This window comes from Mesoplodon bidens (genome assembly GCF_964165515.1).
Source record: "Mesoplodon bidens genome assembly, chromosome: 11".
NCBI classification, from domain to species: Eukaryota; Metazoa; Chordata; class Mammalia; order Artiodactyla; family Ziphiidae; genus Mesoplodon; species Mesoplodon bidens.
Genome location: NC_138167.1, coordinates 95,308,049 through 95,323,038, shown reverse-complemented (window position 1 = coordinate 95,323,038; position 14,990 = coordinate 95,308,049). Strand labels below are relative to the sequence as shown.

Sequence of the window (14,990 nt, the reverse complement as noted above, 5' to 3'; positions counted from 1 at the left end):
CTTTGATTTGCATTTCTCTAATAATTAGTGATGTTGAGCAGCTTTTCATGTGCCTCTTGACCACCTGTACGTCTTCTTTGGAGAAATGTCTATTTAGGTCTTCTGCCCATTTTTGGATTGGGTTGTTTGATTTTTTGATATTGAGCTGTATCAGCTGTTTATATATTTTGGAGATTAATCCTTTGTCTGTTGATTCATTTGTAAATATTTTCTCCCATCCTGAGGGTTGTCTTTTCATCTTGTTTAGAGTTTCCTTTGCTGTGCAAAAGCTCTGAAGTTTCATTAGGTCCCATTTGTTTATTTTTGTTGTTATTTCCATTACTCTAGGAGGTGGGTCAAAAAAGATCTTGCTGTGATTTATGTCAAAGAGTGTTCTTCCTATGTCTTCCTCTAAGAGTTTTATAGAGTCTGGCCTTACATTTAGGTCTTTAATCCATTTTGAGTTTATTGTTGTGTATGGTATTAGAGAGTGTTCTAATTGCATTCTTTTACATGTAGCTGTCCAGTTTTCCCAGCACCACTTATTGAAGAGACTGCCTTTTCTCCATTGTATATCCTTGCCTCCTTTGTCATAGACTAGTTGACGATAGGTGCATGGGTTTATCTCTGGGCTTTCTATCCTGTTCCATTGATTTATATTTCTGTTTTTGTGCCAGTACCATATTGTCTTAATTACTGTGGCTTTGTAGTATAGTCTAAAGTCAGGGAGTCTAATTCCTCCAGCTCTACTTTTTTCCCTCAAGATTGCTTTGACTATTTGAGGTCTTTTGTGTCTCCATACAAATTTTAATATTTTTTGTTCTAGTTCTGTAAAAAATGCCATTGGTAATTTCATAGGGATTGCATTAAATTTGTAGATTGCTTTGAGTAGTATAGTCATTTTCAAAATATTGATTCTTCCAATCCAAGAACATAGTATGTCTCTCCATCTGTTTGTGTCATCTTTGATTTCTTTCATCTGTGTCTTACAGTTTTCTGAGTACAGGTCTTTTACCTCCTTAGGTAGGTTTATTCCTAGGTATTTTATTCTTCTGGTTGCAATGGTGAATGGGATCATTTCCTTAATTTCTCTTTCTGATTTTTGTTGTTAGTGTACAGGAATGCAAGAGATTTCTGTGCATTAATTTCATATCCTTCAATTTTACCAAAATCATTGATTAGCTCTAGTAGTTTTCTGTTGGCATCTTTAGGATTATCTATGTATAGTATCAGGTCATCTGCAAACAGTGACAGTTTTACTTCTTCTATACCAATTTGGATTCCTTTTATTTCTTTTTCTTCTCTGATTTCCATGGCTAGGATTTCCAAAACTATGTTGAATAATAGTGATGAGATGGACATCCTTGCCTTGTTCCTGATCTTAGAGGAAATGCTTTCAGTTTTTCACCATTGAGAATGATGTTTGCTGTGGGCTTGTCGTATATGGCCTTTACTATGTTGAGGTAGGTTCGCTCTATGCCCACTTTCTGGAGAGCTTTTATCATAAATGGGTGTTGAATTTTGTCAAAAGCTTTTTCTGCATCTACTGAGATGATCATATAGTTTTTATTCTTCAGTTTGTTAATATGGTGTATCACATTGATTGAATTGTGTATATTGAAGAATCCTTGCACCCCTGAGATAAATCCAACTTGATCATGGTGTATGATTCTTTTAATGTATTGTTGGATTCTGTTTGCTAATATTTTGTTGAGGATTTCTGCACCATGTTCACCAATGATACTGGTCTGTAATATTCTTTTTTTGTAGTATCTTTGTCTGGTTTTGGTATCAGGGTGATAGTGGCCTTGTAGAATGAGTTTGGGAGTGTTCCTTCCTCTGTAATTTTTTGGAAGAGTTTGAGAAGGATGGGCGTTAGCTCTTCTCTAAATGTTTGATAGAATTCACCTGTGAAGCCATCTGGACCAGGACTTTTGTTTGTTGGAAGACTTTTAACCACAGTTTCAATATCATTATTTGTGATTGGTCTGTTCATATGTTCTATTTCTTCCTGGTTCGGTCTTGGAAGGTTATACCTTGCAAGCATTTGTCCATTTCTTCCAGGCTACATTTTAATGGCATAGAGTTGCTTGTAGTAGTCTCTTAGGATGTTTTGTATTCCCGTGGTGTCTGTTGTAACTTCTCTTTTTCATTTCTAATTTTGTTGATTTGAGTCCTCTCCCTCTTTTTCGTGATGAGTCTGGGTAAAGGTTTAACAATTTTGTTTATCTTCTCAAAGAACCAGCTTTTAGTTTTATTGATCTTTGCTATTACTTTGCTTGTTTCTATTTCCTTTATTTCTGCTATGGGCTTTATGATTTCTTTTCTTCTACTAACTTTGGTTTTGCTTGTTCTTCTTTCTCTAGTTCCCTTAGTGTAAGGTTAGATTGTGTATGTGAGATTTTTCTTGTTTCTTGAGGTAGGATTGTATTGCTATAAACGTCCCTCTTACAACTGCTTTTTCTGCATCCCATAGGTTTTGGATCATTGTGTTTTCATTGTCATTTGTCTCTAGGTAATTTGTGATTTCCTCTTTGATTTCTTCAGTGATCTCTTGGTTATTTAGTAATGTATTGTTTAGGCTCCATGCGTTTGTACTTTTTACATTTTTTCCCCTGTAACTGATTTCTAATCTCATAGCATTGTGGTCACAAAAGATGCTTGATATGATTTCAATTTTCGTCAATTTACCAAGGCTTGATTTGTGACACAAGATGTGATCCATCCTGGAGAATGTTCCATGTGCACTTGAGAACAGAGTGTAATCTGCCGTTTTTTGGATGGAATGTCCTATAAATATCAATTAAATCTATCTGGTCCATTGTGTCTTTTAAAACTTGTGTTTCCTTATTACTTTTCTGTCTGGATGATTTGTCCATTGTTGTAATTGAAGCATTAAAGTTCCCCACTATTACTGTGTAACTGTCAATTTCCTCTTTTATAGCTGTTAGCATTTGCCTTATGTATTGATGTGTTCCTATGTTGGGTGCATATATAATTGTTATATCTTCTGCTTGGATTGATCCCTTGATCATTATGTAGTGTCCTTCCTTGTCTCTTGTAACATTCTTTATTATAATGTCTATTTTATCTGATATGAGTATTGCTACTCCACCTTTCTTTTGATTTCCATTTGCATGGAATATTTTTTTCCATCCCTCACTTTCAGTCTGTATGTGTCCCTAGGTCTGAAGTGGGTCTCTTGTAGACAGCATATATATGGGTCTTGTTTTTGTATCCATTCAGCATTCAGCCAGTCTATGTCTTATGGTTGGAGCATTTAATCCATTTACATTTAAGGTAGTTATTGATATATATGTTCCTATTACCATTTTCTTAATTGTTCTGGGTTTGTTTTTCTAGGTCTTTTTCTTCTCTTGTGTTGCCCACTTAGAGAAGTTTCTTTAGCATTTGCTATAGAGCTGGTTTGGTGGTGCTGAATTCTCTTAGCTTTTGCTTGTCTGTAAAGCTCTTGATTTCTCCATCAAATCTGAATGAGATCCTTGCTGGGTAGAGTAATCTTGGTTGTAGCTTCTTCCATTTCATCACTTTAAATATATCATGCCACTCCCTTCTGGCTTGTAGAAGTTTTGCTGAGAAACCAGCTGTTAACCTTACGGGAGTTCCCTTGTATGTTACTTGTCGTTTTTCCCTTGTTCCTTTTAATAATTTTTCTTTGTCTTTAATTTTTGTCAATTTGATTACTATGTGTCTCAGCATGTTTCTCCTTGGGTTTATCGTGCCTGGCACTCTCTGCACTTCCAAGACTTGGGTGGCTATTTCCTTTCCCATGTTAGGGAAGCTTTCGACTATAACCTCTTCAAATATTTTCTCGGGTCCTTTCTCTCTCTCTTCTCCTTTGGGACCCCTATAATGCGAATGTTGGTGCATTTAATGTTGTCCCAGAGGTCTCTTAGGCTGTCTTCATTGCTTTTCATTCTTTTTTCTTTATTCTTTCCGTGGCAGTGAATTCCATCATTCTGTCTTCCAGGTCACTTATCCGTTTTCTGTTTCAGTTATTTTTCTATAGATTCCTTGTAGTGTATTTTTCATTTCAGTTATTGTATCGTTCATCTCTGTTTGTTCTTTAATTCTTCTAGGTCTTTGTTAAACATTTCTTGCATCTTCTCGATCTTTGCCTCCATTGTTTTTCCGAGGCCCTGGATCATCTTCGCTATCATTATTCTGAATTCTTTTTCTGGAAGGTTGCCTATCTCCACTTCATTTAATTGTTTTTCTGGGGTTTTATCTTGTTCCTTCAACTGGGACATAGCCCTCTGCCTTTTCATTTTGTCTATCTTTTTGTGAATGTGTTTTTCGTTCCACAGGCTCCAGGACTGTAGTTGTTCTTGCTTCTGCTGTCTGCTCTCTGGTGGATGAGGCTATTTAAGAGGCCTGTGCAAGCTTCCTGATGGGAGGGACTGTGTGTGTGTCTTTTTTTCCCTTATTCATTCACTCACTCTTTAAGTCAATTGGTCAATCAGATACAGTCTCCAGAAAACACCTATTAAATATCTACCATGTAACATTACCATGCTAGATATCAAGGATACCAAGATAAGCCTGATCCTTACCCTCAGAAATTAGAGTTTACTGTGGCAGAGAGTGGATTGTGATAAGTGCTAAGACAGTGGAAACAGAGGCACCTACTACACTTAGAAAAGGCTTCCTGGAATAGGCAATGTACAAGGAGAGATCTTCAAGCTGAGGAAGAATTATCTTAGGAAAAAAGAAAAGAATGGTCTAGCAAAATAAAACAATGTGTATTAGCAGAGGAGAGTGAGAACCAGTCATAAAGCAACTTGGAGATCTGGTAAGAGATGAGGAAGGGGAGGTAAAGAGAGGATAGGTCATGGAGGGCCTTGTAAGTTAGGTTGAAGAATTTGGAATTTATCTGGAGTACACTAGGCAAATCAAATTATTCCCCAGCTTCTCTTCTGTATCTGACCTGAATGGTCCATTTCTTGGGTCATAATTTGGCATAAAGTCTTCTGTGAGTTTTCTCAGTGTACAGTCATGCTTCTGTTGTCATCACTGCCATTACTAAGTATTTTGGACTATATATTCTGCACATTTAAACATATATTTCCTGCTGTGTACAGTTTTCCTTTGTGATCTATATATGAAATAGTCTAGTATTTCAAGGTCCCTTGTAAAATATTTTCTGTTAGTTTCTTTACTTGAGTTCTTACGCCTCAGTTTTTTTTGAATAATAAATTATCTGTGATTGTAAAAAAAAAAAAAGTCTAGTATCATGGCAGATACTGTTTGCACATTGACCATGGGGCTATCTGAAACTTAAATTAATGCTATTACTTGATGCTTCTGGACTATTCCATCTATGGGTCTCTTTTCTCGGCAGCCCAGGAAGATCCATTTCTCTTTTCTCCAAGGTAACTTGATGCTGCCCTAGTAAAATGCAATGGGGACTCTAACCCTCCAGGAAACAACACTGTCTGACACCCACACCCACACACACTCATGTACATGTACTTAAAAGCCTCCAATTTCCTCTGACCCTGAAGATAAGTTCCATATTATTTTATGAGGCGTAAGAAGCACTAAGACGACCTTACAAGTACTGGCCATGTCTTCACTTGACCGTTAGTAACCACTTTGTCTGGGTGAGGTGAGATGGGGCAGGGAGAATACAAAGAGGCTCAAGTGTGCTCCAGACAGACGTTACAGCATGGCCAGAGATGAAGATGAGAAAGGCATATGTCTATCTGAACCTCTGAAAAAATTATAGCCATTTTCATAAGCTTTTTCCTCTGCTTGGAACACTCTTGTGCCTTGTTTCTTGCTCAACCCCTATTATTGCATTTCCATGCTTAAAAATTATGTCCTTCAAGCAGCCTTCTCTGGCTTACCTCCTTCTCCTACTTTTTTCAAGAATGATCATGTACTCCCATACTCCCACAGCACTTTTCTTGTAATTGATTATTTAAGTTTCTTTCCTTACTAAACTATAAATTTGATGATAACAGAATCTTGCTCCTGTTATATTCCAATTAGCCAACAGAATGCTTGGCATATACCTGATGGCTAATAAATACATGTTGAATGAATGAATGGAAATAACCATTTGTTTAGTACCAATTATGAATTAGGCACTGCACCAAGTGCTTTATATGCATTACCTCACTTAAGCTCACTAGTATTATTCCCATTTTACACACGAGAAAACTGAGTCTTAGAATAAGAGACTTGCTCCAAATCACACAGCTAATAAGTGATAGAGCAAGGACTGAAAGCAAGGACTGTCTGATTCAGGAGCCTGAACTCCTAACCTCTCTATTATAACAATTTCTCCCTGGTTCTCCCTATTATATTTACTCATTTGTTTTTGTTGAACTGGGATTTACAACTTGTTTGGCCTATATCAAAGGTTATTCTAGTGAGTGGAAAAAAATCATAGTTTTTAAATGTCCTTAAGTTTCTCCATTTCTCTCTCCTCTTGGATAAATGTTAGCTACACATGTTCATTATCAATGTTTCCACTTGTATTTTGACCTGATGTATTTTCAAAGTGTACACCTCAAATTTTGTTAATTTGCCCCTACTGTATGGTTAGACATCTTGGTTTTTTTTCTTAATAAGAGGGGAGGTTACAGATAAGTTTAAAGTAGAGTTAAAATAGTTATGATCTTTTTTTCTTAATAAATCTGTCTTGATTGCATGCCAATGGTATTACTGTTATTAAAAAAATTTTTTTTTAACCTACGTTCCATTTCTAAAGAGAAATTTGAAGTGGGTTGTGTTTTTTCCTTGGGAAGCTTTCTGATTGTTATCTTTCTAACCTAAGCTGATTAAGTGTAGTTTTGAGAGACAGAGGAAGAATACTGCCTACAATCCCCAAATGTCTTAGATCTAGATCTTGCACAAAAACCTTGATCAAATTACCAAAAGTAAAATTGCAGCAGTTCAGTTAAACATTCACAGGATTATTTATTTTGAATTGATTTAAATGTATATTGCAATAAATCACTTAAATGTTATTTTCTAATACTATTTGTGGAGAAACAAGTCAACTTTGGGGTTACCATAACAATCACAAAAAAATCTGATTACCATTCAGTTATATACAACATAACTAAATCCCTAGGATAGATTTAATTTAGTTTTTACAGTAAAAGTCTTTGCTTTGCTCTATGTAGTTATTTTGTCTTTCATATTTAAGAATTTTGTTACATATCTTAATTACAACTTAATTATAATAGTTTGGTCTTTCTAATTACTGCAATGCATTTACAGTGTTGAGATTCAAATTTATTTTCCTTCTATAGAGTCTTATAGAGTGCTACTACATGCAGCATTGTCAAAATCAATGGGCATTGCACATGAGGTAAGTAACAAAGGGGTACACAGGGAAAAAGTCAGTCACTTTTCTATTACTGCTTATCTAATCCTGAAAAGAATAAATGTTCATGTTTAAGGAAATTGTGTGTTTTTTTAAGTTACATTTTTAATTCAAATATTGATTGTGGTCTAAGTGTCATTCAAAACAGTGTTGTTCAAAGACAAAATATTTAGTTCACTTCCTAAAGCATTTGATCCCAGGAAGACAAATTATAAATTACAAAGGAGGCGTCTACTTAACTGAGCTTCTGCCTCCTCTGTACTTGTTTATACCAGGTGACTCTTGCTTGTTTTCAATGTTTTCCCATCACAGAGAACATACATGGGAAAAGCATGGTCTTGATGATGTCAAGGAGAAAGTTTTTGAGGAAAGGGGTGAGGAATATCTTTAAAATGACTGATCTTCTTTCTAAGGGTAGTAGGTTAAGAACTTTATTAAGCAGACTGGATGTTCTGGGTCTAGAATAGCCATTGAGTGTACTCCAATTTGGAAAATTACTATCAGTTATGACAGTGAATGAATAAGGGGTATTGGGCACTACTTGGCAGTATTAAAATTGTATTTTTGGGGGGGGGCGCTAATGCACTCAACTTTTCTTGAGTCTTATGAAGTCCAGAATGGGGTTTGAGATATTGATGTTTGGGGGTTTTGTTTGGTTGTTTAGGTTTTGTTCTTGTTTGTTTGTTGGTTGGTTGGTTGTTTGCAAGGGGAGAGGGTGAAATTTCCTTATAGCTCTCTAATATGGACCTGACAAGAGAATTAGCAAAGGCTAAGAATGATAGAAGAATTAAGTGCCTGTCTACACGACAGGTAAAACTGGAATACAGAATCTAGGAGAAAGGGCTTCCTGAACTTGAGTCAAGGTGGGATTCAGTATTAAAGTTCCATAAAATATAAACATCGTAGAAAAAAGAGACAGTGTGTCATTAGCAAACTGAAAGCCACCTCTTTGAAGGCCTTTTGTTACAGATGTCAGATTCAGGAGCTAATGGTTATGGTAAGGACCAGAATAGGAGGCTCAAAACCCCCAAACTTTATAAGCATAAATCAGATACACTTCTGTTTTTGAAATCCATCCAATAGCTCTCAACTGTATTTAGAGTAAAATCTAAATTCCTTTCTGTAGTCTATAAGGTCCTTCATGATCTAGCTCTTCCTGTCTCTAATACAGCAACTCTCAACCTTTAAACATGCTCCAACATCACCTGTTAACTTTCTAACTCCCATACCTATCAAGCTTGTTCCATCCACAGAGACCCTGAAAGTGTTCCGTCTGCCCCTCTCTCTAAAGTTCTCTTCCCCCAGATACTCCCATTGGCAGTTCCTTCCTATAGATCAGGTCTTAGTTTAAATATCGCCTCCTACGGGAATTTGCTCACTTGCCCTTTACTTTGTTTTATTTTTATCATAGCCAACACCCTTATCTCAAATATAGTTATATGTTGTGTTATAGTGTGCTAAGTTATTATTTTCTATATCTGACTACTAGAACATATACATCATGCAATCTAACAAAAAGTGTCTGTCTTCTTGGCCTCTGTATCCATGTATGCCTGACATATAGTTGATATTCAATAGCTCTTTGCTGAAAGGGCTACCTGAACAAATGAGCATACATTGAACTAGTCATGTCTCCAAGCAGAATAACAGAGGAGCTTTGGAGCAGGTGAAGGTCCAGGAAGTCACTCAACATCTGGAAGGTTTGGCAGAAGTCTGTCAGGGCACAATCATGACTGGGAGGCTCAATCTTTCATAAATAGAAATTCATGAAACTGGACAATTCTGGAATCCAGCTCCAGGAGCAAAACTCCAAGCCCTAAGAGGCTCCCAAATTATTCCTAAATAGCATAGGTGCTTCAGTTAATAAACTACTCCTTAGGTAAATGCATTTGGATATTGCATTAGCTCTTTTAGAATAGTAAGCTTCAGTCTTCATAGCTTTAGATTGCTCTTGCCCATAACTTGGCTCATTTAATGCTTGTAATAACTCTTTTAGGATAGTAACCTTTTGTCCTATTACTGCAGATTCCTTTTAATAAATTCTATTGGCTGTAGCATAGCACATTTAGAATTTATATTAACTCTTTGAGTTCAACAGTTAAATATCATTAAATGCACTGAAGCAGGATTATTCTTTCTTGATTTAGAGAGGATCTTAAACATTTTCTGAAAAATAAGTGTATTAATCAGGTAGTGCCCCCTACAATTTATAGACATGATCTATGAAAATATAACTTTCGGTTATCCTTTTGGGAAAGATATAAAACGTTTATTTAAAAAATAGATTATGGGATGTGAAGGCAAATTTGTACTTTAATGGGAAACAAATGGAACAAAGCAGAGTCTGGATTGAAACAGAGCAGATCAGTTGTTCTCAGGCTTTTACATTCTGCAAGTCTCTCTTAAATGGCACAATCCCTGTACACACATGTACACAAACACAGACAACATGCCACTAATTTGGTCATTCATTCAACTAACTTGTATTAAGAAGTGTTTGCTGTGTGTGGGAACTGTGTAAGGTATGGGAACACTGAGGCTAAACTAACATTATAATACATATTCCTGCAGGGGCTCACAGTCTTCCAGGGGAGAAGGGTTGATAAAGGTAATTACAGTAGTGTATGCTGTAACAAATATATGAATAGGGCAGAGAAAAGCAAGGGCTCATCTGCTTAATGGGATCAGGGAATGCATCCAGGAGATGAAGAGATTTGTACTAAATCCTAAAGAGAGAGTTGGAAGTGTTGCCAAGGTGAAGAAGGCACTGCAGCCAGAAGGAAGATTTGTGGAAGCTGAAGGACTAGGATTTTCTAGGGAACTGTGAGAAGCCAGGTATGAATAGAGCCAGGTGTGTGCATGTAGGAAAAGGCAGTATATACAAAGTGTAGAAGAACTATTTGGCAACACTGTTGGCAGTTTGATAAGGGGCTATAATTCTTTCCTGTACAAGATTTTAGTAGCCTTGGTCTTTGCCCATGTTAATAAGTAAACTCCAGTCACTACGACAAATCAAAAGTATTCTTACTTTTGGCAGCCAGCTTCCAAGATGGTCCCCAATCATCCAGACTCTTCCTATTCACACCCTTGTGTAGTTTCCTCCCACATTGTACTGAAGTTTGTCTGTGTGACCAGTAGCATAAAGGAGAAGTGACAAATTGCCCTTCTGGGATGAGATTGGGTTATAAAAGATTGTGGAGTCTGTCTTGGTCTCTCTCTCTCTCTCTCTCTCTCTCTCTCTCTCTGTCTTTCTCACACACACACACACACACACACACACACACATATCACATCACTTAATCAATCCATCACTCAATCACTCATCTTGCTCAGGGGAAAGCCAGCTGCCATGTCCTCTGAACAGCCCCTTGAACTGAAGCTTCCTGCCAACAGCCATGTAAGTGAGCATGAACTCGATACCCCTGCCCATTGACATGATCATAGTTCTGACCAACAGACCACCTGGCTACCACTTGATTAGAGCCAGAACCACTCAGCTAACTAACTCATCCTGATTCCAGATCCAGAGAAACTCATATGAGATAATAAATATCTGTTGTTTTAAGCTGCTCAGTTAGGGAATAATTTATTAGACATGAATAGATAATAGTACACTACTCATTTCCAAATGCCCTCTAGGGGAGCAGAATAGATCCCAAGTGAAACCAGCAGGTCTATGCTAAAGACTTTGGGCTTTGGATTTCTCACCATAGGCAGATGGGAAGCCACTGACGGATTTTAGGCAAGATGGTGATACAATTGATTTATGTTTTAGAATGATTACTTTTGCCTTAATCCTAGGGTCTTCCATTCCATTTTGGGCCCTCCACTATTGCTTTTTCATCTGCCTCTAAAGGGCCTAACGAACTATGTGGCACTTGCTGATGTGTTTTCTTCCTGACTAGACTGTGAGCTACTTAGGAACAGAGATGGATTTATTAGTACCTCTTAGTCATTTATAAACAATTCTTTGTGTTCCTAGAATCCTGCTGAGCATGGGGAGGGAGAGGCACTCAGTAAACCCCTGTGAATTAATTGAGTGATAGGAGATAGTTGAACCTGCAGAAAGGGAGTTGGGCTAGCAGGGTACTAGATTAGCTCGCTGAAGGAGTGACGAAGGAATGGACTTTAGAAATGTCAAAGGAGAAGAAAGGATAAATTAGTCATTTCACACACACATACATTTTTAGTTAGTTTTGCAGGTGCAATCGTCTATCAAAAAACCTAAATTGGGCTTCCCTGGTGGCGCGGTGGTTGAGAGTCCGCCTGCCGATGCAGGGGACACGGGTTCGTGCCCCGGTCTGGGAGGATCCCGCATGCCGCGGAGCGGTTGGGCCCGTGAGCCATGGCCGTTGAGCCTGCGCGTCCGGAGCCTGTGCTCCGCGACGGGAGAGGCCACAACAGTGAGAGGCCCACGTACAGCAAAAAAAAAAAAAAAAACCTAAATCTTTGTACTGTCTCCTGGGGTTGTCACAGCAGAGATGAAAGGAGGAGATTCCCAGCAATATTACTTGAAGTTCATAGGTATGAAACAATGTTACTAAAAAAATGATAAAAAATAAAAATACCAATAACAGTTTTCTTACTCTTTCAAAACTGATAAGTTGGTTTATACTAGGCTAATAAAAGTTTCAGTGGGAGGAGGCAATATAATGTTATAGAGAAACTCTATATCCATATACAGTTATAAGTATATAGATATAAAGAGGCAAACTTTATATTCACACCAAGTTATAAGAGTATCTGGATTAAGCAAAAAAAAGCAAGTGTAAGCAAATAACAAAGAGAAGTCCATTGAAATCCTTTTTATACACAAAATATCTCCACTGGGAATTCTGAACACACTCTAGAGCTCTAAATATTCAGGTGTTCAATTCTAAAAACAGGTAGGGATTTGTATTAACAGGTAAAACAGAAAAGTATCACAAGAGTCATCTGAAGTCTCATCATTCAGAATGATGGTTAGAAAAAGTGTCCAAATACTTTATAATTTCCTTATGCATGTAAATGAGATATCCATTTTCACGATCTACTTAAAGTAAGCAATTTCTTTGCCTCCATATTTTCTTCAATTTTAAAATAGCTTCATTTGAAAGACTTGCGTTGTCTTTAAAACCCCCAAATGATTACCCACTTCCTTGTTACATAAGAGCAGCTCTTGTTTTGGTTAACTGGACTTGTTTTTCATTTTCTAGTTTAACTTTATATCTTCTTAACACACACACACACACACACACACACACACACATTGGTAACCCAAAGTAATGTTAGGTAATCAACTACACTTTATGAACAATTTTATTATAAAGGATATTTTTCCTTTTCATCATTTGTTCCCTGAAAATGAGATCATTTCTTATATATTTAAAGTATTATTACAAAAAATTGAGTAACAAGCAGTGGCTTTGGTTTAAGAATATAAAACAGAAACAGAATACTTTCTTAGGAATTATCTGTGAAGAAGAATTAAAATGATCTCTCAAGGATTTCGGTGATCTGATTAAAATATTAGCCATTTTTACTGGATTTTCCATCACAACTGCATTGATGAGATTTTCCCCCCCTCAATTGTAAATTGCTATACAGATAAAAACAAAAAACAAAAAAATGAAAAAAAAAACCCCTAAGAACTTGAAAAAAATGATTGGAAATATTTGCCTAGGTCGTTCCTTTTCCAGTTTTTCTCAAATAAAAACAACTACATTTTTATTACCTTTTACTAATTAACACTAAATTTTAGGATCTTTTTAAGAAATAAAAATAAGGCTGGTGGAAGAATCCCATACCTTAAATTTGGTTGCTAGAATGAACTGAAGTTGTAGAGTTCTTCCCATCCACTGGAATGTTATTTGTTTTAAAACAATTCTTTCATCTGCCTTTTTCTCCTTGCCTTTATTGCAATTACTATGTGGGCAAAAAGAAGAAAGTTTCAAAATAGGAGCCTATAATTACATTACTATGAGTCATTTCACTTTAGAAGTTTTAAAAATATTTACTAAGCCATGAAAGTCAGCATATTTTCCAGAAATTCTTTGCTAAATCAGAATAAATCTGCAGTGTTTCTGCAGGCTCAAATTTCAGCTCAGCATGTACCTGCTGCAGAGATAAAGTAATTTTTGCAAATGATTCCATGTGTACTTGCCAAGTTTTCATAATATCCAGGAAATTCAATATATAACATTTTTGCTTTTGTCATAAGTAAAAATCTTAGTAGTTCTAATACTTACCCAAAGTTAGACATTTAACTCTTAAGAAATTTATGCAAAAATTTGAATTGTGTGGTCAGCAGAATACATGACCAGGGTAGTCTACACTTACTTTTAAATTGTGTACTCTTTAATCCCTTTTACTCTCTCTGCTAAAAAAGTTAGTCTGTACTAAGAATGACTGATCCTAGGCAGAAACTGTAATCCTAAGAAAAATTAAGTTGTAGGATTCCTGTATCTTTTTTCTCTTTTAATTCTAATTCCACTCTGCTCTTCTAATTTTCAGCAACTTTTTCTTAGGCATTAAGTATTCCAACTCCAATTTCCTCCCTTCTGCTCATTCCTTCTTGAGCAGTCTTTCACACTTTTTGATACTCTTCACTCTTTTCTTCATTATTATGCTTTTTCCATTTACTAGAAAGTTTCTCTCAGATAATCTGATCAATTAATCTTTGTTTAAGATTTCTTTAAAATGTCATCTTGAATAGCACATTAAATATACCACTTATTGCCATACAATGAAATAAATATTGTACTTATAAAAAGCTGGAATTTTAGAGGGCTTGAACACTGAAAAGATTGCAACTACCTTGTCTCCAAATTAGTCAAAAATCTAATTTTATTTTTTGAAGCAGTATGGAATGTATATGCATGTTTCAATCAAAATAATTTCTTGCAAAAATTTCTAAATGTAAAATTTTAAGGGTGTTAATGAAGCTGGAGGTTTGGGGGTTGATTTTTTGGAGTGGCTGTTTGTTCACAGGCTTTAAATTACCTTCGTTTGCTACTGCTTTGGTGCTCAGCAATTTACACATATTTAAATCTTGCAACAATCCTGTGAGGTAAGGATTATCAGCCTCAAAATACAGATACTGAAATTACAGTGTAGGGAAATTAGCTCATTTTCCTAGTTTTCCCACCTAATTATGGGCAGTACTAGGATTCAAACTGAGTCTCAATGGCTAACGATTTTAAGCTTTTCACGTGCTTAGCGATAGTCAACAGGTTTTTAGTGTCAAAGGTGAATGGTCTCAAGCTCAGGTCCTGGCCTGCATTTGACGCTAGTTTGCAGCTCTCTATCTGGCTCAAGTTTCTAGTCTTACTGCCCACTCCTGTTCTGCCTCTCCACCACACTCCTCCTGTGCTGTACTGTATGCTCTTCCCTTGGCTTGAAATGGAACTTACATTCACAATCTGTTTCGTAAAATTACTTAAAACATGACAATGTACTGCAGGGTCCAGAGAAAATGGTTCCACCCAGCAGTGTTGCGGGGGGGGGGGCTCTAATTTCATCTCACACAATCTTTTAATTAGTTTTTAAGCCCTTAACCTTCATTCTGAACCTCCAGGGGAATCCAGGGCCTCCAAATCCTGAGGCATTTCAGGTGTGTGATGAGGAAATCCATTTTCTCCATTCACCTCCCCCTGCCCCCACCCCAGTCACA

The 14,990-nt window shown here is 36.6% G+C and overlaps 1 protein-coding gene across 5 annotated transcripts in view; it reads right to left on the bottom strand.

Moving 5' to 3' along the window:
* LIN7A (lin-7 homolog A, crumbs cell polarity complex component) overlaps nucleotides 1–13,238 on the bottom strand; it is a 245,147-nt gene extending 231,909 nt beyond the window's left edge. For 4 of the 5 annotated variants that reach the window (XM_081249927.1, XM_081249932.1, XM_081249928.1 and 1 more), the window contains exon 1: nucleotides 13,126–13,238. The gene's annotated coding sequence lies outside the window, so the exon portion shown is untranslated. Of the gene's footprint in view, nucleotides 1–10,367; nucleotides 10,432–13,125 lie in introns of those variants that run through there. The other variant, XM_081249929.1, reaches the window with a different exon arrangement.
* Nucleotides 13,239–14,990: the final 1,752 nt, after the last annotated feature.